Below are 21632 nucleotides of genomic sequence, written 5' to 3'. Positions count from 1 at the left end.
CATGCAATACTAGATGTTTTAAAAAATTCTAGTATCGCACTCTACAACACAATGGCTATTTTATGGTTAGTGTACCCAGAGAATACATTATTTATCGATGAAGTTCCCAAAAGTCACTTCAGAATACTTCTTGAATTTTTTTATTGTCATAAAATTACTTGAAAATAAGCAATTCAGTTCCAACATATCGATGTTTATGCTCTGTAGGAACAGTAGTTCTAATTCCATGTGCTTGGCTTGTTTCCATATCCTTGTCTTCAATCACCTAATCCTAAATCTTGACATGGTTTCTACTTTAACCACAACTCTGTTAGTACATGTCTGTTATTTTGGGCAAGATTCCACGCCCTCCCCTCAGCATTTTTCTCAGCAGTGGGAGGCGGCGCCTTTCGCTGGTGGTGGGACCTTCTGATTCCACCGCTGTCAATGGGAATTTTCATTGAAGACACACCAGACCTGTGGGAAACCAGGAAAGCAGGGGTGCACCGTCAGTGGGACCAGAGAACCCTGGCCAAATGTCTGGAACCCTTGATTACTGGAAACAATCTCTTTCCATATATTCTGTCCCATCCCTTCATTATTTTAAAAGCTTATATCAAATTAATCTCCTCTATGCCAATAAAAACACCCTTTCTCTGTCATTGCAGCAAGTGTATGTATGTTCCCCATCCACATTTCCTGCCAAAGGCCAGAAAGGGGGACGCAAATAAAAATTCAGACTGCAACCTATGGACTCTCTCAGGATGCATCAAAACCATTCCCTCAGCTGTGTTGCTGGTTTTCTACGAGAGGGAACTTTTCAAAAACTTCACAAAAGTAAACTTCATGTTGAGTTTTTAAAAAGAGGGACATTTTTGTGTGCACGTGAGAGAGAGAGTCCAGTGATTCTGATTACACACCTGCTGTAACCTGTAATTTGTGTTCATAAACTTTAGAAATGGAGAGAGTCAGAGAGTGGGCGGATAACTCAGAGTAAGAAGAGTGCAGATATCTTCATGCAATTTTATTTCATGTTCAAACAAAGTTAAATTTTATGATCAGCAAATTACTTTGCCTGTTTACATTTAGAAAAGGTCAATGCTAATCAACTGCAGATGTAAAACAGACATTGACCTCAAGGGAAGATAAATGTGCACTTTTTTCCTCATTCTAATTTAAATAGTCTTTCTCAACAAAGGTGCTGAATTTTAAAAGTGAGCATAGCCTATTTGAAGGAAACAGAAACAGAGGATGGGGGAAGGGGGACAAGAAGCAAAACTAAATGAGAGCGAGGAGACCTCTAGCTTTGTGCCAGTTCCCCTTGGGTGAAGCAGGTGTGAGTGAGGAGAGTGGATGGATGATGAGATTAAGGTGATAATAGAGCAATAGGAGGTGAAAATTAATGTGTTTGAATGGGAAAAGATCAGGCTACTGATGAGAATAAAGAACTGAGGGAAACACAAGTGATTGTGCAAAGGGATAGTAAGGGAGTAGCTGAGGGTGACATTTTCCCTACACGCCCTACCATAAATATCGCATGAGACCATTGGTGCCTTCTTTTCACATCACACCAATAATTAATATTGAAGTAAAGAAGAGACTGAGAGAAGCAAAAATAAGTGCTAAAGAAGAGAAACAGAAGAGAAGAGATAAACACAGGAGGAGAGACAGAGAGATAAAGCAGCTAATATGAAAACTGCAGAGAATGGTAAGAAAGTGATTATATTCTTGGAGTTACCACATGGAATTTGACAGGAAATCACACTAATTAAAAGATCACTGAGAGATTGCTGCCTGTGTCCCATCAGCATTCAGCCTTTTTTTGGCTTTCAATGTGAATTTGTGATGTTGCTAAGTTGAACTACATGTTGAACATCTGACTTCTACTAATCATGACTAGAAAATAAAGACTAAAGCGTGGAAAATTCCCCCTGCTCAAGTGGTGTGCAGATCCCACTTATCCCGAGACTGAACATTCCCATCCAACGACAATGGACCATTCAATGATCTATCCCACCCTCATCGATTCCCATGGTAGATCAGAAAATTTACCTCTACATCTAATGTAACAATTAGATCCATTTGTGTTTTATTTTAAATGAACAAGTAAAGTCAAGCACATTTATCAGGGTGGTGTATCAAAAGAGGAAGTGTTATGACAGCCAAATCTGAATCAACAGAGTAACTTGAATTGAGAGTTGGCTCAGTTACAAATTTATATACAAACTGGCAGATGATGAATGCAATGTAGTACATTTAGACATAGCTGGAAGAATGATTTGAATTTATACAATCGTGTTTCTTAGAAACATTCCAACTACTTATTATTATGACTCCAAAGAGATTGTAGTCATGCAAGCAAAGCAGACAACCCTTTTCTGTGGGGCAGGATCTCAAAAATATAAAGGAGGCAATGTGGACTCCCACCTCAGCCCCTCCCAACAATGCTCAACCCTCCACCCTCACCCTGACCCACCCATCACCCACACCTTCCCCCCACAACCACAAACTCATAACCACCATTTAAAGGGTTAGAAGTATTTGAAACAGTTTTAAAAATATCCTTCTGGTGAGGTCTTTTAAAACATATGTTAAGGCTATAAGCATGCTGACCAAAAGTGGAATTACTTCAGCTGGTGATGTCGAAAGCAGGGTGGGGGGGGGGGGGGCATGGCCTCATCATTCCTTCTTCTCACCAGTCCTACGCGTGGATCTCTGCAGCGGTGCCTCACTCACCTTTGTAAGGTAAGGGCGCAATTTTAATCATGGTCAGTGGCGACCAGCATGGCATTGCCACTGACTGGAAGATCTGAGCTTAGGTGTTAATAGTTGTGCTGAATAGGGTAGGTGGGTTTGTAATTGCTCACCATTTTGATTTTGAAAATGATTTTGGTGACTAACATTGCTATGGGCGGTAACGCTCACAGGGAATTCAGGTCGGTAAACTATGATCTTTCGTCATTAAAATAAATGGACAGAAAGTTTGGATCTGTGAATCCCTTAACTTGCAATCACTGCAAGCATTCTTAAATGAGGTCAGCTGATCATGGGATCACAATTGATATTTTCACAGGTGCTTAATTTTGTGTTAACTTTAAAATCTTAAGTTCTTAATATTCATGTTTAACATTTCAAATAATGGATTTTCTTTATAAACACACATCTCAAAATACATTGAGTATTAAATTAGTTACATCACAACTAATAGTTTAAAACCTTTACAAACCTATTTATCTTGATAAATATTCCAAGGCAGTAAAAGTAGCAGACTCAATATTGATTAGAAACAGATTAAAATTTTCAATCAGGAGGGATAAACATTTTCTTTTCTTCAGCCTTTGAAAGAAATTAAAGTCTTTTTTTTTAGCATTTCAGCCAGTTAAACTATTCAAATGTGGAAAGGTTTGAGGCTAAAATCTAGTGATTATACTGGCGTTCTGCGCAGCATGAGTGTTTTCTCTGAAAAGAATACAACAAGAGTCGAGAGACCTAATTCATATTTGCTGCATCGGCCTGAATTGTCAATGGGAAATGGAGGCAGGACTGGAGGTGAGCCCTTGTGCAATTTCCTGCATGGTTCTGCCTTTGGGTCATTTTCAGTTAGGCAGGATTGGGAGATTGCTTCTCTTCCGCAAAAGTTGGGGAACCAATTCGGCCATATTAAGGGGCTTGTGAAAACCACTCTTCACACACCAACTGGAATTTTGCAGTTGGGTCGAGTTGCAGAGAGGGTCGAGAGCTTCATGTTTTTAGATGTCCAGATCACCAGCAACCTGTCTTAGTCCCTCCACGCTGACACTATAGTTAAGAAAGCCCATCAACGCCAAACCTGAGGTCACGTACCAATCCACTCAAGAACAGCTTCTTCCCTGCTGCCATCAGACTTTTGAATGGACCTACCTTGCATTAAGTTGATCTTCCTCTATACCCTAGCTATGATTGTAACACTACATTCTGCACTCTCTCCTTTCTTTCTCTATGAACGGTATGCTTTGTCTGTATAGGTGCAAGAAACAATACTTTTCACTGTATACTAATACATGTGACAATAATAAATCAAATCAAATCATATCAAATAAAGGTATATGGGCCAAAACATGGCCAAGGAATGATCTAATATTTCACGTCAATGTACCTCCAATGACCAGTGCCCCATCCAGCTACTGATCCCTCCCCCATACCTGCCATAGATAAAGGGCCATGGCTGTGGCCACTGGCCATCTGGTGGAGCAGTTGCCCCTCCTTGCTGATGGCCTGGCAGATGTGCCCTTCTTGGCTTGAACATTTTTGAAAAGCTCTTCATCAGGCACATGCATCTTGAGGTGCCCTCTCTTTCATCTACCTACATCAGCAGCTCCCACCTCTGACAGTGAGGCTGCTGATCTCTACATGTTGGAGGGCCTCCTCTTTCAAGAGCCTGACCTTTGTCCTTAATGGGCACCTGGTGGCAGCCACTTAATGGGCCACTTTGTCAAAAAATCATCATCGAAGTTCTAAAGCTAGCACCTGTGTGTTCCTGACCTGCATTTCCACCTCAATGGTACCCACAAAAAAAAATCATCCTGTTAACTCAATTTCTCCCTCCAAAGACACTGCCTGACCTGTTGAGTACTTCCAGCATTTTCTGCCTTTATTTTCAGATTTAAAACCTCTGCAATATTTTGTTTTTGCACATAAATATCATGGCTGCAAGTGAATGTCAAAGGCTTGGGAACTCTGGTGTGACTAATAAATCTCCTGACTAGCCCCTCAAATCCTAACCACTATCTACAAAGCACAAAGTCAGGAGTGTATCGAATATTCTCTACTTGCCTGGATGAATGCAGCTCCAACAACACTCCAGTAACTCAACACCATCCAAGACAAAACAGCCTACTTTACTGACACTCCATGCATCACCATAAACATTCATTCCCTCTACCACCAGCACACAGTGATAGCAGTGTGTCCCGTCTATAGGATACATGGCAGCATTTTGGCAGGGCTCCTTAGACAGCACTTTAGCAATCTTCAAAATCGACAATGAGTTCCCAACGAAAATCAGGGCAATTAGTAGAAATTAGAAAGAGCTTTTGCTGAGACAGATTTTTAATCAGTAAGCGATTCAAGGGTTATGGCAATACGGCAGGAAAGTGGAGTTGAGAATTATATCAGATCAGTCATGATCTCATTAAAGGCCAGAGCAGACTCAATGGGCCAAATGACCTACTGCTGTTCCTATATCTTATGGTCTTTTCACATCCTCAGGGCATTGCAAAATGTTTTTATAACTAATTATTCGTAAATCACTCACTTGTTTCTTTTGGCACAGTAATAATCTATTTAAATACAGCAAGCTCACAAAAACAACATGTAAAGCGTGCCTGGTTAATCATTTTTAGGTTGAAGGAGTGGGGGTGGAAATGTAGACAAAGGACCTTAGAAATTTGATCATGCCTGAATTAGGATGCGGTGCAATCCCTCATTAGTATTGAATTGGAAAGTTGTAGACACTGGAGGCAGCTTACCACTTGTAGCTGTATGGTAGGATTGTCTGGCTGGGACACCAACCTAGAGCAAAAACAACAAGCCAAAATATGAGGGCAAGGCATTACAGGGGGCAACAAGGGTTGGGCGTGAGCTGAAAGAAAAGTGTCAGAGCATGAAGAAAAGGGAACATGTCCTCTCTCTGTCTGATCCCAACAACCTAGAACATAAGGTGACCCTAGGAGGGTAAGGCAATCGGAGCTGGGGGAGTGTGAGTTGACCACTTACACTCTACACCTCCTGGCTCCCCATTCGGATAGAAAAATTAATGTACCTTTTTGGGGACAGGCTCTCTTCAAGGACACCTGGTTAAGCCATCAGGCCTGACACCTGCTGCATTCAGGACAAAACAATTTCTGGTTCGGATCCTAAAACATGTGCAAGTCCCTTATTCATATATTCAAGGGGCTTTCTGATGTGAATCATAGAATGGTTACAGCACAGAAGCTGATGCCAACTTTCTGCGAGGTCAATTTAGCTGGTCCACTCCCCAGTCCTTTCCCTGGGACCCTGCTGATGTTTGCCCTTTAGGTGCTTATCCAATTACTTTTTCAAAGGTAAGATTCAATCTGCCTTCACCAGGGTAACCAGAACTGTACACAGTATTCCAAATGTGGCCTTACCAATGTCTTGTACAACTTCAACAAGACGTCCTGCTTTCAATGTTTTGACCAATGAAACCAAACATGCCGAATGCCTTCTTCACCACCCTGTCTACCTGTGATTCCACTTTCAAGGAGCTATGAACCTGTACTCCTAGAACTCTTTGTTCTGTAACTCTCCCCAATGCCCTATCATTAACTGAGTAAGTCCTACCCCGATTTGATCTACCAAAGTGCATCACCTCACATTTATCTAAATTAAACTCCATCTGCCATTCATTGGACCACTGGCCCAATTGATCAAGATCCTGTTGCAATCCTTCTTCACTGTCCACTATGCCACCAATCATGGTGTCATCTGCAAACCTACTAACCATGCCTCCTAAATTCTCATTCAAATCATTAATGTAATGACAAATACCTGTGGACCAGCACCAAATCGGTAGATCAAATCGGGGTAGGACTTACTCAGTTAACCATAATGGGAGTTATGTACAGGCCTCCTGACAGTGGTCAGGACCAGGGGCACAAAATGCACCACGAAATAGAAAGGGCATGTCAGAAAGGCAAGGTCACAGTGATCATGGGGGATTTCAATATGCAGGTGGACTGGGTAAATAATGTTGCCAGTGGACCCAAAGAAAGGGAATTCATTGAATGTTTACAGGATGGCTTTTTGGAACAGCTTGTGATGGAGCCCACGAGGGAACAGGCTATTCTGGACTTAGTGTTATGTAATGAGCCAGACGTGATAAAAGATCTTAAAGTAAGGGAACACTTAGGAAGCAGTGATCATAATATGGTAGAATTCAGTCTGCAATTTGAAAGAAGGAAGGCAGAATCAGATGTGAAGGTTCTACAGTTAAATAAAGGTAATTACAGGCGCATGAGGGAGGAACTGACAAAAATCGACTGGAAGCAGAGCCTAATGGGAAAGACAGTAGAACAGCAATGGCAGGAGTTTCTGGGAGTAATTGAGGACACAGTGCAGAGGTTCATCCCAAACAAAAGAAAGGTTATCAGAGGGGGGATTAGGCAGCCATGGCTGACAAAGGAAGTCAGGGAATGCATCAAGGCAAAAGAGAGAGCCTATAATGTGGCAAAGAGTAGTGGGAAGTCAGAAGATTGGGAAGGCTATAAAAACAAACAGAGGATAACAAAGAGAGAAATAAGGAAGGAGAGGATCAAATATGAAGGTAGGCTAGCCAGTAACATTAGGAATGATAGTAAAAGTTTCTTTAAATACATTAAAAACAAACGGGAGGCAAAAGTAGACATTGGGCCGCTCCAAAATGACGCTGGTAATCTAGTGATGGGAGACAAGGAAATAGCTGAGGAACTTAATAAGTACTTTGCGTCAGTCTTCACAGTAGAAGACATGAGTAATATCCCAACAATTCAGGAAAGTCAGGGGGCAGAGTTGAATATGGTTGCCATCACAAAGGAGAAAGTGCTAGAGAAACTAAAAGGTCTGAAAATTGATAAATCTCCGGGCCCAGATGGGCTACATCCTAGAGTTCTAAAGGAGATAGCTGAAGAAATAGTGGAGGCGTTAGTTATGATCTTTCAAAAGTCACTGGAGTCAGGGAAAGTCCCAGAGGATTGGAAAATCGCTGTTGTAACCCCACTGTTCAAGAAGGGAACAAGAAAAAAGATGGAAAATTATAGGCCAATTAGCCTAACCTCAGTTGTTGGCAAAATTCTAGAATCCATCGTTAAGGATGAGATTTCTAAATTCTTGGAAGTGCAGGGTCGGATTAAGACAAGTCAGCATGGATTTAGTAAGGGGAGGTCGTGCCTGACAAACCTGTTAGAGTTCTTTGAAGAGATAACAAATAGGTTAGACCAAGGAGAGCCAATGGATGTTATCTATCTTGACTTCCAAAAGGCCTTTGACAAGGTGCCTCACGGGAGACTGCTGAGTAAAATAAGGGCCCATGGTATTCGAGGCAAGGTACTAACATGGATTGACGATTGGCTGTCAGACAGAAGGCAGAGAGTTGGGATAAAAGGTTCTTTCTCAGAATGGCAACCGGTGACAAGTGGTGTCCCGCAGGGTTCAGTGTTGGGGCCACAGCTGTTCTCTTTATATATTAACGATCTAGATGACGGGACTGGGAGCATTCTGGCCAAGTTTGCCGATGATACAAAGATAGGTGGAGGGGCAGGTAGTATTGAGGAGGTGGGGAGGCTGCAGAAAGATTTAGACAGTTTAGGAGAGTGGTCCAAGAAGTGGCTGATGAAATTCAACGTGGGCAAGTGCGAGGTCGTACACTTTGGAAAAAAGAATAGAGGCATGGACTATTTTCTAAACGGTGACAAAATTCATAATGCTAAAGTGCAAAGGGACTTGGGAGTCCTAGTCCAGGATTCTCTAAAGGTAAACTTGCAGGTTGAGTCCGTAATTAAGAAAGCAAATGTAATGTTGTCATTTATCTCAAGAGGCTTGGAATACAAAAGCAGGGATGTACTTCTGAGGCTTTATAAAGCACTGGTTAGGCCCCATTTGGAGTACTGTGAGCAATTTTGGGCCCCACACCTCAGGAAGGACATACTGGCACTGGAGCGGGTCCAGCGGAGATTCACACGGATGATCCCAGGAATGGTAGGCCTGACATACGATGAACGTCTGAGGATCGTGGGATTATATTCATTGGAGTTTAGGAGGTTGAGGGGAGATCTGATAGAAACTTACAAGATAATGAACGGCTTAGATAGGATGGACGTAGGGAAGTTGTTTCCATTAACAGGGGAGACTAGGACGCGGGGGCACAGCCTTAGAATAAAAGGGAGTCACTTTAGAACAGAGATGAGGAGAAATTTCTTCAGCCAGAGAGTGGTGGGTCTGTGGAATTCATTGCCACAGAGGGCTGTGGAGGCCGAGACGTTGAGCGTCTTCAAGACAGAAATTGATAAATTCTTGATTTCTCGAGGAATTAAGGGCTATGGGGAGAGAGCGGGTAAATGGAGTTGAAATCAACCATGATTGAATGGTGGAGTGGACTCGATGGGCCGAATGGCCTTACTTCCGCTCCTATGTCTTATGGTCTTATGGTCTAATCACTGAGGCACACCGCTGGTCACAGGCCTCCAGTTTGAAAAACAACCCTCTACAACCACCTTCTGTCTTCTGTCATCAAACCAATTTTGTATCCAATTGGCTACCTCACCCTGGATCCCATGAGATTTAACATTGTGCAACAACCTATCATGCGGTACCTTGCCAAAGGCCTTGCTAAAGCCTATGTATGCAACGTCGTCTATACTGCCCTCATCCATCTTCTTGGTTACCCTTTCAAAAAATTCAATCAAATTTGTAAGATGTAATATGTCCACTCGTCAAGACACCATTATTTATTTCCCAAAGTTCCCTAACATTTCTCAGTAGTAAATACCGATGAGAAATATCCATTTAGGATCTCATGTGGATTCGCACATAGATGCCCTTGTAGATCCTTTCCCAAATGTTCTGTTTCCCCAAAGAAATGTGCTTGTTTACAAAGGTGGCTTGAGCTTCTTTTATCTGGGAAACTACATGAATAATCTAAATTTCTGAGTGAAATAACTGTAGACCTCCTGTCCTTAACAAAATCTCAGAGGTGAGTTAACCATTGTTTGTTTTTCACTTCTGACTCTGACCTTATTAAATAAAGTAAGAAGTCTCACAACACCAGGTTAAAGTCCAACAGGTTTATTTGGTAGCAAATACCATAAGCTTTCGGAGCGCTGCTCCTTCGTCAGATGGAGTGGTTATCTGTTCTCCAACAGTGCACAGACCATGTGTTGGAGAACAGATAACCACTCCATCTGACGAAGGAGCAGCACTCCGAAAGCTTATGGTATTTGCTACCAAATAAACCTGTTGGACTTTAACCTGGTGTTATGAGACTTCTTACTGTGCTTACCCCAGTCCAACGCCGGCATCTCCACATCCTTATTAAATAAACACAGGTTACCCTTTGAACAGTAATTAACCGAGGTCCGTTTACCAGTTTCTCAACCAAGTATTTCTATTTACCTACATTTAAAGTTCAATTTCTAAACCAAAAGTTTTCTAAAGCATATGAATTATAAAATCAGATAATCAGAGCAGTGCTTACAATTTCCTGATTACTCTGCTCTTTCAGAAATCAATTGAAAGATCCTGTTATTGAAAAATAAATAACAAATGTGTTAGAATGGATTTTAACTTATAGTTCAGTGAGTGAGGGATGCTGATTTGAAACAAGCACTCAATAACAGACAAACTGATCCCAACAAGACTTTTTTTCACAAAGATACAAGGATGTCTATTTGCATAAATAACAATGCATTAACAAAATGATTGAGATGTGGGCGGCACAGTAGCATAGTGGTTCGCACTGCTGACTCACAGCGCCGGGGACTGTCTGTGTGGAGTTTTCACATTCCCGCCGTGTCTGCGTGGGTTTCCTCCGGGTGCTCCGGTTTCCTCCAACTGTCCTAAGATGTGCGGGTTAGATTGACTGGCCATGCTAAATTTCCCCTTAATGTCAGGGTAAATTTGCAGGATAAACAGGGGATTATGGGAATAGGGCCCAGGTGGGATTGTTGTTAGTGCAGGCTCGATGGGCCAAATGGCCTCCTTCTGTACTGTAGATGTATGATTCTATATTTGGCTTTGGGACATGCAATATCTGAGAATGCATTTGTGTACTTTTATTCAAAGACCATTTAACAAAACATGAAGCTGAATCTCATTATAGCTCATCCGTCATTTGTACAGGCACCGTTTATCTGGTGACTAATTTGTATCCTGCTTTTGTTTGCTGGCTAACAGTAGCACCAACAATTTAATTTTGAGAAGTATTATGATATCAATATATCGCCTAGAATTTAATCTGTGTAGTTTGCTTGTTGATAGGATTTTGATCAGACATTTGAGAGTTTATTGCTTCACATCACCATCAAGGTAATATGAATGCTTATTTTAGACTTGCCTCTCAGCCAAAGTAGGTCAGCATCTTTGAGGATAAGATGTAAAATGGCACCTGAGCTGCCGATTAAAGTGGTTTAAATTCAATAATTGTACAGTGAAATCTGAACCTTTAACTACTTAACTACATTCTTCATGAAGGTGTGCAATGCCTCACATGAGCTTTTCTGTATTAAATTTCACCTGACACTGTCTACTCAGGCATGCATTTTAACTAACTCCTTCCTTCGGGCTTTATTTTACTATCCTCCTCCTCCATCTGCAAACATAATTAAAATTTGCCCAACATTCCCAGTAGTCTGGTAGAATTGACCACCTGATTGTGTATCCCTAATTTTGAATCTATGGAAATAACTTAGTTCAGTAAAGCTGTCCATTCAGTGACTTTCTCATGATGATTCTCAGTACATTACCAATCTTTCGTCTCGTCCCACTTATTGTCATTGGATAAATGTTGCTTGTTTTGCATCCAATAGGCTTGTCTTGCATCTCCTTTAGGTGTTAATATCCATAGATCTACCTGGTTTATCTCCATTAATTAAGGACACGCATATTAATAAGTAGTTTAAAGCCAGTCAGTCCGTACCTTACATTACCCACAAGAGAAAAGTTGGTTCAAAACATGTTACAAAGCCTTTCCATAGTACAGCAATAAATGTTTTGAAATAATATGGAGTTGCCGGCGTTGGACTGGGATAAGCACAGTAAGTAGTCTCACAACACCAGGTTAAAGTCCAACAGGTTTATTTGGTAGCATGAGCTTTCAGAGCATTGGTCCTTCATCAGGTGAGTGAAGATTTTGTTTCACAAACAGGGCATATATAGACACAAACTCAATTACAAGATAATGGTTGGAATGTGAGTCTTAACAGGTAATAAGTCTTTACAGGTGCAGACAATGTGAGTGGAGAGAGGGTTAAGCCCAGGTTAAAGAGATGTGTATTGTCTCCAGCCGGGACAGTTAGTGAGATTTTGCAAACCCAGGCAAGTCGTGGGGGTTACAGATAGTGTGACATGAACCCAAGATCCCGGTTGAGGCCGTCCTCATGTGTGCGGAACTTGGCTATCAGCTTCTGCTCAGCGATTCTGCATTGTTGTGTGCCGTGAAGGCCGCCTTGGAGAAAGCTTACCCGAAGATCAGAGACTGACTGCCCTTGACTGCTGAAGTGTCCCCCGACAGGAAAGGAACACTCCTGCCTGGTGACTGTCGAGCGGTGTCCATTCATCCGTTGTCGTAACGTCTGCATGGTCTCGCCAATGTACCATGCCTTGGGACATCCTTTCCTGCAGCGCATCAGGTAGACAATGTTGGCCGAGTTGCAAGAGTATGTACCGTGTACCTGGTGGATGGTATTCTCATGTGAGATGATGGCATCCGTGTCGATGATCCGGCACATCTTGCAGAGGTTGCTGTGGCAGGGTTGTGTGGTGTCGTGGTCACTGTTCTCCTGAAGGCTGGGTAGTTTGCTGTGTACAATGGTCTGTTTGAGGTTACGTGGTTGTTTGAAGGCAAATAGTGGGGGTGTGGGGATGGCCTTGGTGAGATGTTTGTCTTCATCGATGACATGTTGAAGGCTCCGGAGAAGATGTCGTAGCTTCTCCGCTCCGGTGAAGTACTGGACAATGAAGGGTACTCTGTCCGCCGTGTCCCATGTTTGTCTTCTGAGGAGGTCTGTGCGGTTTTTCACTGTGGCGCGTCAGAACTGTCGATCGGTGAGTTGAGCGCCACATCCTGTTCTTACAAGGGTGTCTTTCAGCGCCAGTAGGTGTCTGTTGCAATCCTCCTCATCTGAACAGATCCTGTGTATAGGGAGGGCTTGTCCGTAGGGGATGGCTTCTTTAACGTGTTTAGGGTGGAAGCTGGAGAAGTGGAGCATCGTGAGGTTATCCGTGGGCTTGCGGTACAGTGAAGTGCTGAGGTGCCCATCCTTGATGGAGATGCGTGTGTTCAAGAATGCAACTGATTCTGGAGAGTAATCCATGGTGAGTCAGATGGTGGGATGGAACTTATTCATGTCATCATGTAGTTGTTTTAATGATTGTTCACCATGAGTCCAAAGGAAGAAAATGTCATCATTGTATCTAATATAGAGCGCCGGCTGAAGGTCCTGTGTGGTGAAGAAGTCTTGTTCGAACCTGTGCATGAAGATGTTGGCATATTGAGGTACGAATTTGGTCCCCATGGCTGTTCCATGTGTCTGGGTGAAGAACTGGTTGTTGATGGTGAAGACATTGTGGTCCAGGATGAAGCAAATGAGTTGCAGAATTGCGTCTGGGGATTTTTTGGCAGTTGTCGGCATTGAGTACTGAGGCAGTTGCAGCAATGCTGTCATTGTGGGGGATGCTGGTGTAGAGTACCGAGACGTCCATTGTGATGAGAAGTGTTCTGGGTTCAACTGCTCCATGGGTCCTGAGTTTCTGTAGGAAGTCCGTAGTGTCGCGACAGAAACTGGGGGTTCTTTGTATGATGGGTTTCAGGATGCCCTCGACGTAGCCGGAGAGGTTCTCACACAGGGTCCCATTGCCTGATACAATGGGATGGCCGGGTGTGTTGGCCTTGTGTATCTTCGGGAAGCAGTAGAGATCTCCAATGCGAGAAGTACGTGGGATGAGAGCATGTAGCGTGCTCTGACAGTCCGGATCAAAGGTCTTGATCAGTCTGTTGAGTTGATGGGTGTGTTCTTTGGTCGGATCTGCGGGTAACTCTCTGTAATGTTCCTCGTTGTTCAGTTGTCGGTTCATTTCTTTGCAGTAATCCGTTCTGTTCAGTATGACAGTGGCCTCTCCTTTGTCTGCTGGTTTGATGACAATGTTGTGGTTGGTCTTGAGAGCGCAGATGGCGTTGCGTTGTGTTTGGCTGACGTTTGGGGCTGTCTTGTGAGTGCGGCTGATGAACCTGGCATTGACGCACCTCCTGACGGCTTGGGCATATATGTCGAGTCGAGGGCAGCAGCCTTCCAGAGAGTCCAATTTTTCCTCTTGGGTCGCTGCACCGCGGATCTCTCTGTCGGCTGTTCTGGTTCATTGGCTGTCTCATTGTGTTCGCTGTTGGCCACTTGGGGTTTGTGGAAAAATTCCCGCAGCCTCAATCGCCTGATGAATTCCTCTGTGTCCACTGTGAGACTGATGGGGTCCATTTTGCTGGTGGGGAAAAAATTGAGCCCTTGGCTGAGAACCTCGATTTCGTCTGGTTGAAGTGTGTAGTCCAACAAGTTGACAATGGACTTCCCTGGGGTGGTACTGTTTTCTACTGTGGTACCAGGGGGAGGATTGGTTGCTGCTGGTGATGATGCCAAGTTTCTCAAGCTTCCTGTTCTTGGTGTGATGTAGATGGCGTAGTACCGTTGTCTCGTCAGCTTGGCAGAGTTTCGCAGCTGGTCTGCGCCTTGAGCACAAGTTGAGAAGATGGACTCTATCTTGGTTTCCAGGTTGCGGCACTGCCCCACCACCAAAATGGACCCCATCAGTCTCACAGCAGACATGGAGGAATTCATCAGGCGAATGACACTCCAGGAGTTTTTCCACAAACCCCAAGAGACCAGCAGCGAACCCGATGAGACAGCCAATGAACCGGAACAGCCGACAGAGAGATCCATGGAGCAGCGACCGAAGAGAAAGACTCGAATTGGACTCCTCCGGAAGGCCACTGCCCTCGACTCGACATGTATGCCCAAGCTGTCAGGAGGTGCATCAATGCCAGATTCATCAGCCGCACTCACAAGACAGCCCCGATTCTCGCCTAAGCAACGCCATCTGCACTCTCAAGACCAACCGCAACATTGTCATCAAACCAGCAGACAAAGGAGGGGCCACTGTCATACTGAACAGAACGGATTACTGCAAAGAAGTGTACCGACAACTGAACAACGAGGAACATTGCAAAAAGTTACCCACAGATCCGACCAAAGAACACACCCGTCAACTCAACAGACTGATCAAGACCTTTGATCCGGACCTTCAGAGCATTCTCCATGCTCTCATCCCACGTACTCCTCGCGTTGGAGATCTCTACTGCCTCCCGAAGATACACAAGGCCAACACACCCGGCCGTCCCATCGTATCAGACAATGGGACCCTGTGTGAGAACACAGGCGGCACGGTAGCACAGTGGTTAGCACTGCTGCTTCACAGCTCCAGGGACCTGGGTTCGATTCCTGGCTCGGGTCACTGTCTGTGTGGAGTTTGCACATTCTCCTCGTGTCTGCGTGGGTTTCCCTCCGGGTGCTCCGGTTTCCTCCCACAGTCCAAAAATATGCGGGTTAGGTTGATTGGCCATGATAAAATTGCCCCTTAGTTTCCTGAGATGCGTAGATTAGAGGGATTAGTGGATAAAATATGTAGGGATATGGGGGTAGGGCCTGGGTGGGGTTGTGGTCGGTGCAGACTCGATGGGCCGAATGGCCTCTTTCTGCACTGTAGGGTTCTATGATCTAACCTCTCTGGCTACATCGAAGGCATCCTGAAACCCATCGTACAAAGAACCCCCAGCTTCTGTCGCGACACTACGGACTTCTTACAGAAACTCAGGACCCATGGAGCAGTTGAACCAGGAACACTCCTCGTCATAATGGATGTCTTCACTCTACACCAGCATCCCCCACAATGACGGCATTGTTGCAACTGCCTCAGTATTCAGTGCCGACAACTGCCAATCTCCAGACGCAATTCTACAGCTCATTCGCTTCATTCTGGACCACAATGTCTTCACCTTCAACAACCAGTTCTTCATTCAGACACATGGAACAGCCATGGGGACCAAATTCGCACCTCAATATGCCAACATCTTCATGCACAGGTTCGAACAAGATTTCTTCGCCGCACAGGACCTTCAACTATATATTAGATACAATGATGACATTTTCTTCCTTTGGACTCATAGCGAACAATCACTGAAACAACTACATGACGACATCATCCCACCATCTGACTCACCATGGACTACTCTCCAGAAGGGGCAACGCTCCGAAAGTTCATGTTACCAAATAAACCTGTTGAACTTTAACCTGGTGTTGTGAGACTACTTACTGTTTTGAAATATCTGGTAAAGCAGTTCTGTTTGAAAATAAATTATTTAGATTTGACTATTTAAAAAATATATTGTTCCCCTTTGGCTCATATTTGCCAAAGATGAGCATAGGCCCCCTTGAGATAAATATGCAAGCCTGAGCTTGAACTGGCAGTTAATAAAATTCACCCTGTGCTTTTTCAGTATTTGGGTGCCTGGCAGAGGGAGAATCCTTTAAATATCTCGAAATGAAGCCAGTGAGAAATCCACACAGGTGGAGTTTCTATTTTCTGAATGTGGATTAAATAATCTGTCTCCATAAATCTGGATAGTTTAGGTACAGATTGACAGTAGCAAAAAGCTTAGAGTCTCCCAAATATGTGCAGGGCTACAAATAGGATCCACCTGAGATTGGCTGATAGGTTCCCACTGCATGTCCTGCTACCAACCACCACCTATTAGCTGGATTCACAGCTTCAAGTCTCATTAATAAGCCAGGGTGCCTGCATAAACATATGCAGAGCTGTGTCGGACTGCACATCTGCCTGGCTCAGTTTTCAGATGATTAATCTACCTGGCTCAGTTTTCAGATGATTAATCTACCATGGAGAATGGATCAGTTCCAATCAATGTTTATTTGAATTACCTCTACTGGTCTTCCCAGACCAATATCTGTAACGCTGGGGGGGGTCTGTAGCCTGTGAGGGGTCAGCTCTCACTTTCAAGAGGATAGATTCTTTAAAGCATTATTCCTGCCCTTGCCATAATCATTGTCATTGGAGTTATCCTATAACACAAACTTTGATTTGGTTGATTTGTCGATTGAATAGATAATATCGACAAAATAGTATTATCATAACATCAGTGTTGAGATTGTCTAATCCTTTCTGTCATGTGATAGTATTTTAGTGAAATGTTGAGCTGGATTTTACCAACCCTCTGGAGACAGGCAGGAAGGCAGGTTAAGTGGCAGCTGAAGAAATTGGCAGGGAAGCCTGATGTCTTCTTGCCAACGTAGGATATTATCAGCAAGGTGAACCACAGCGATGCAGTTGCCCACCAAAAAGCTAGTTATGCCAATTTAGTGCCCATTCATTTTTCCAAAGTTTGTACATGCCTCCACTTTGTGTGAAAGTGCCAGGTGAATCCTGGCAGCCTTCCAGTTGATCTCCAGGAGGGCCCTCCTTCATGGCTCACAGTGGGTTCCCCCAGCAGCAATGGTCACCCTCACAGCTACAATGGCATCACTGGAGGTGGATTCCCCACTAATTTGCAAGGTCTGTCTGACTGAACCTAGAAAGGTAAGAAAGAAACTTATCTTCAGTGCACCTCAGATGGAGCCACCTTCCTACAATAAAGAACAAAGAACAGTACAGCACAGGAAACAAGCCCTTCGGCCATCCAAGCCTGTGCCGCTCCTTGGTCCAACTAGACCAATCGTTTGTATCCCTCCATTCCCAGGCTGCTCATGTGACTATCCAGGTAAGTCTTAAACGATGTCAGCGTGCCTGCCTCCACCACCCTACTTGGCAGCGCATTCCAGGCCCCCAACACCCTCTGTGTAAAAAACGTCCCTCTGATATCTGAGTTATACTTCGCCCCTCTCAGCTTGAGCCCGTGACCCCTCGTGATCGTCACCTCCGACCTGGGAAAAAGCTTCCCACTGTTCACCCTATCTATACCCTTCATAATCTTGTACACCTCTATTAGATCTCCCCTCATTCTCCGTCTTTCCAAGGAGAACAACCCCAGTTTACCCAATCTCTCCTCATAGCTAAGACCCTCCATATCAGGCAAGATCCTGGTAAACCTTCTCTGCACTCTCTCTAACGCCTCCACGTCCTTCTGGTAGTGCAGCGACCAGAACTGGACGCAGTACTCCAAATGTGGCCTAACCAGCGTTCTATACAGCTGCATCATCAGACTCCAGCTTTTATACTCTATACCCCGTCCTATAAAGGCAAGCATACCATATGCCTTCTTCACCACCTTCTCCACCTGTGTTGCCACCTTCAAGGATTTGTGGACTTGCACACCTAGGTCCCTCTGTGTTTCTATACTCCTGATGACTCTGCCATTTATTGTATAACTCCTCCCTACATTATTTCTTCCAAATTGCATCACTTCGCATTTATCTGGATTAATCTCCATCTGCCACCTCTCCGCCCAATTTTCCAGCCTATCTATATCCTGCTGTATTGCCCGACAATGCTCTTCGCTATCCGCAAGTCCAGCCATCTTCGTGTCATCCGCAAACTTGCTGATTACACCAGTTACACCTTCTTCCAAATCATTTATATATATCACAAATAGCAGAGGCCCCAGTACAGAGCCCTGCGGAACACCACTGGTCACAGACCTCCAGCCGGAAAAAGACCCTTCAACCACTACCCTCTGTCTCCTATGGCCAAGATGTGGAGATGCCGGCGTTGGACTGGGGTAAGCACAGTAAGAAGTCTCACAACACCAGGTTAAAGTCCAACAGATAAAGCTTATGGTATTTGCTACCAAATAAACCTGTTGGACTTTAACCTGGTGTTGTGAGACTTCTTACTGTCCTATGGCCAAGCCAGTTCTCCACCCATCTAGCCACTTCTCCTTGTATCCCATGAGCCTTAACCTTCTTAACCAACCTGCCATGTGGGACTTTGTCAAATGCCTTCCTGAAATCCATATAGACGACATCCACGGCCCTTCCTTCATCAACCGTTTTTGTCACTTCCTCAAAAAACTCCACCAAATTTGTAAGGCACGACCTCCCTCTTACAAAACCATGCTGTCTGTCACTAATGAGATTGTTCCGTTCTAAATGCACATACATCCTGTCTCTAAGAATCCTCTCCAACAACTTCCCGACCACGGACGTCAAGCTCACCGGCCTATAATTTCCTGGGTTATCCCTGCTACCCTTCTTAAACAACGGGACCACATTCGCTATCCTCCAATCCTCAGGGACCTCACCCGTGTCCAAAGAAGCGACAAAGATTTCCGTCAGAGGCCCAGCAATTTCATCTCTCGTCTCCCTGAGCAGTCGAGCATAGATGCCATCAGGCCCTGGGGCTTTGTCAGTTTTAATGTTCCCTAAAAAACCTAACACTTCCTCTCTTGTAATCTTAGCAATGTCTCCCTCTAATAGTGGGGCTGCTAGGGCTTCAGTGCTGCCAACCCTCTGATTGGTGCTGGTGTCAGCCTCTGTATTGGCTGCCACCCAGGGTCCTGCCACCTGTCTGGGGTCAGGTCTCACTTTCAGTCCCATCAGTCAGACTTCTGAAAATCGGCCCATTGTCGCTGATGGTTGATAGGTAACAAATCTTTTAACTTCACTGTCCCTGTTTCCACAGCAGTAGCAGAACACTAGACTCCATTGTTAGCACGAAGAAATGATAAAACCAATATGCTCCCTTTCTGTGTCACGTAGTGCAAGTCAGGGTTATTTTTAGCTACCTTTGTTCCATCAGAAAAAAGTAAATTCTGTAATTTTCTGACTCATAAAACTTTTGACTAAGTCCTGCTTTGTGTGATTTACTTTCTGTAATTGGATAAAATGCCCAAATGATAGCTAATAGCTATTTTAGAAATTGTACAGATCATAATTCTGGGATTTAAATATTTATGATAACTATTTTTAGTCTCACCAGATGGCAGATTTAATATCAAATCGGCACATTTGCAACATAACTCTAAGTGTAAAATAAAATGGGTCTCTCTGTCTTGCTCAGCCCATCATTAACTAATTCGCTGCAACAATCACCAACGGCCAGACTTGCACTAATTCTGAGAAGCAAATGCAGAGCCTGAGATCTGTGGTGAGAAGATCTTGCAGTTTTCATACTGCATGTCATCATTTGCCTTAGTCATGGGCTTATTGCTCGAGCTTATTGCCCCTTTTTCATCTCCAACACAGTTCTTGTATTAGCCAGCACAGAGAACAAAAACCAGTCTCTGACACTGAGCTGCAAAGTCTCTTTTATAAATAGTCACTCATGGCTAATAAATTGACCATTGTTTGGCTATCAACAACTGAGCATCCCCACTCGGGTATAGAATTCAAAAAATACACAGCCTTTGGAGTGAAGGAATTTCTCCTTATCTCAGCCATGACCTCTTGTTTAGACTCCAACACGGGGTAACATCCTCCCAGCATCCACCCCGTCAAACCTCTTTCTTTGTTTCAATTAGGTCATCTCCCATCCTTCTAAACTACAGGGAGTGTAGACCCAGTCTATTCCATCCCCGCTCATAGAATACTCCCCTCATCTGCCCCTTTAAGGGATGAGGTCCTGTCCCAACAGCTGCCAGATAATCAGAAGATCAGCGGCACCACCAGTTCTGGTCAACACCGCTGGCACTACATCAGGCCTGGAACAGCTGCCATGGATGAGGCTCCAAAATTAAGATGGAATTGGTTTGTGAAGCTCACTGGTGCCAGTCATGCAGGCCCTGCTGATAGAAACCCTACAGTACAGAAAGAGGCCATTCGGCCCATCGAGTCTGCACCGACCACAATCCCACCCAGACCCTACCCCCATATCCCTACATATTTTACCCGCTAAGCTACGCATCCCAGGACACTAAGGGGCAATTTTAGCATGGCCAATCAACCTAACCCGCACATCTTTGGACTTTGATGTGGGGAGGATGGGGGATGGGAATGGAGGGGGTGGGGGGCGGGGGGGGGGTTGCAGGGGGGTGGAGATGGGAGTGCTGCTAAGGGGAATTGGTCAAGAGGGTGGCGGTGGGTGGGCTTGCTGCCAGGGGCGCCCTTCCATCCAATTTTTGCACCCAGCCTCATCCCCACCTTGAAGCATGTTTCCAGGAACCCTGTAAAATGTCAGCCAATGACTGGCTACAGTGACGCTTATGTTCAAAGCAACTGAGGCTGCAGTAGTTGAAAAGAGAGTGATGATAAGTGAGTAAGATTCCAAGAACGGGGGTTTCCAGTTATGTGTGGTGGGGGTATGAGCAGCGGTACTTACAGGCACAGAGAAGCACAGGTAATAAGAGGAGGAACGCTGGCAATTCTTCCATGATGGTGGGGGGAGGGGGGGAAGTTTCCGATGATGATCGGGCGGGGGAGCCGCCAATACCTGCAAGATGGTGGAGAGAGGGGAGCTCCACTTCAGTTCCGAAAAGGGTGCTCTGTTCTCTATGGAGTTGACCTTGCCAGCTCTATCAAACTCTGCACTGCCAGAGTGTAAGATGCTGCCTGGGATCTTCCCTGCACAATCTTCCATTCTGCACTCTGCACGTCAAGGCAGTGAAGATGAGAATCCACATAGTTTTAAATCTAACAATCTGTGCCTTGTCTCTTGGCAGTTTTAATCTGAGCAACTGTGCCATGAGAATGTATTTTTATCTGGCCATGCTGGGCCACTATTCAAATACACATTAACCATATGCCTGCCTAAAGCACTTCGCAAAGATCATTGTTTTTTGCAGTTAACATAAATCAAATGATATTGAATCAGTTGCCGATTAAACATTTCTCCATATTTTAATTTATATTGACTTCAGTGCACCTTAGTGCTTCAGGAATATGTAAACTAATGAGAATATTCATTTAAAT

General features: G+C 44.3%; 1 protein-coding gene across 20 annotated transcripts in view; it reads left to right on the top strand.

The window, feature by feature from the left end:
* Positions 1-21632, top strand: part of rims2a (regulating synaptic membrane exocytosis 2a) — a 702781-nt gene that overhangs the window by 526430 nt on the left and 154719 nt on the right. The window lies entirely within an intron of this gene.

This window comes from Mustelus asterias, chromosome 7 (genome assembly GCF_964213995.1).
Source record: "Mustelus asterias chromosome 7, sMusAst1.hap1.1, whole genome shotgun sequence".
Lineage (NCBI taxonomy): Eukaryota > Metazoa > Chordata > Chondrichthyes > Carcharhiniformes > Triakidae > Mustelus > Mustelus asterias.
This window is presented reverse-complemented; position numbering and strand designations above follow the sequence as displayed.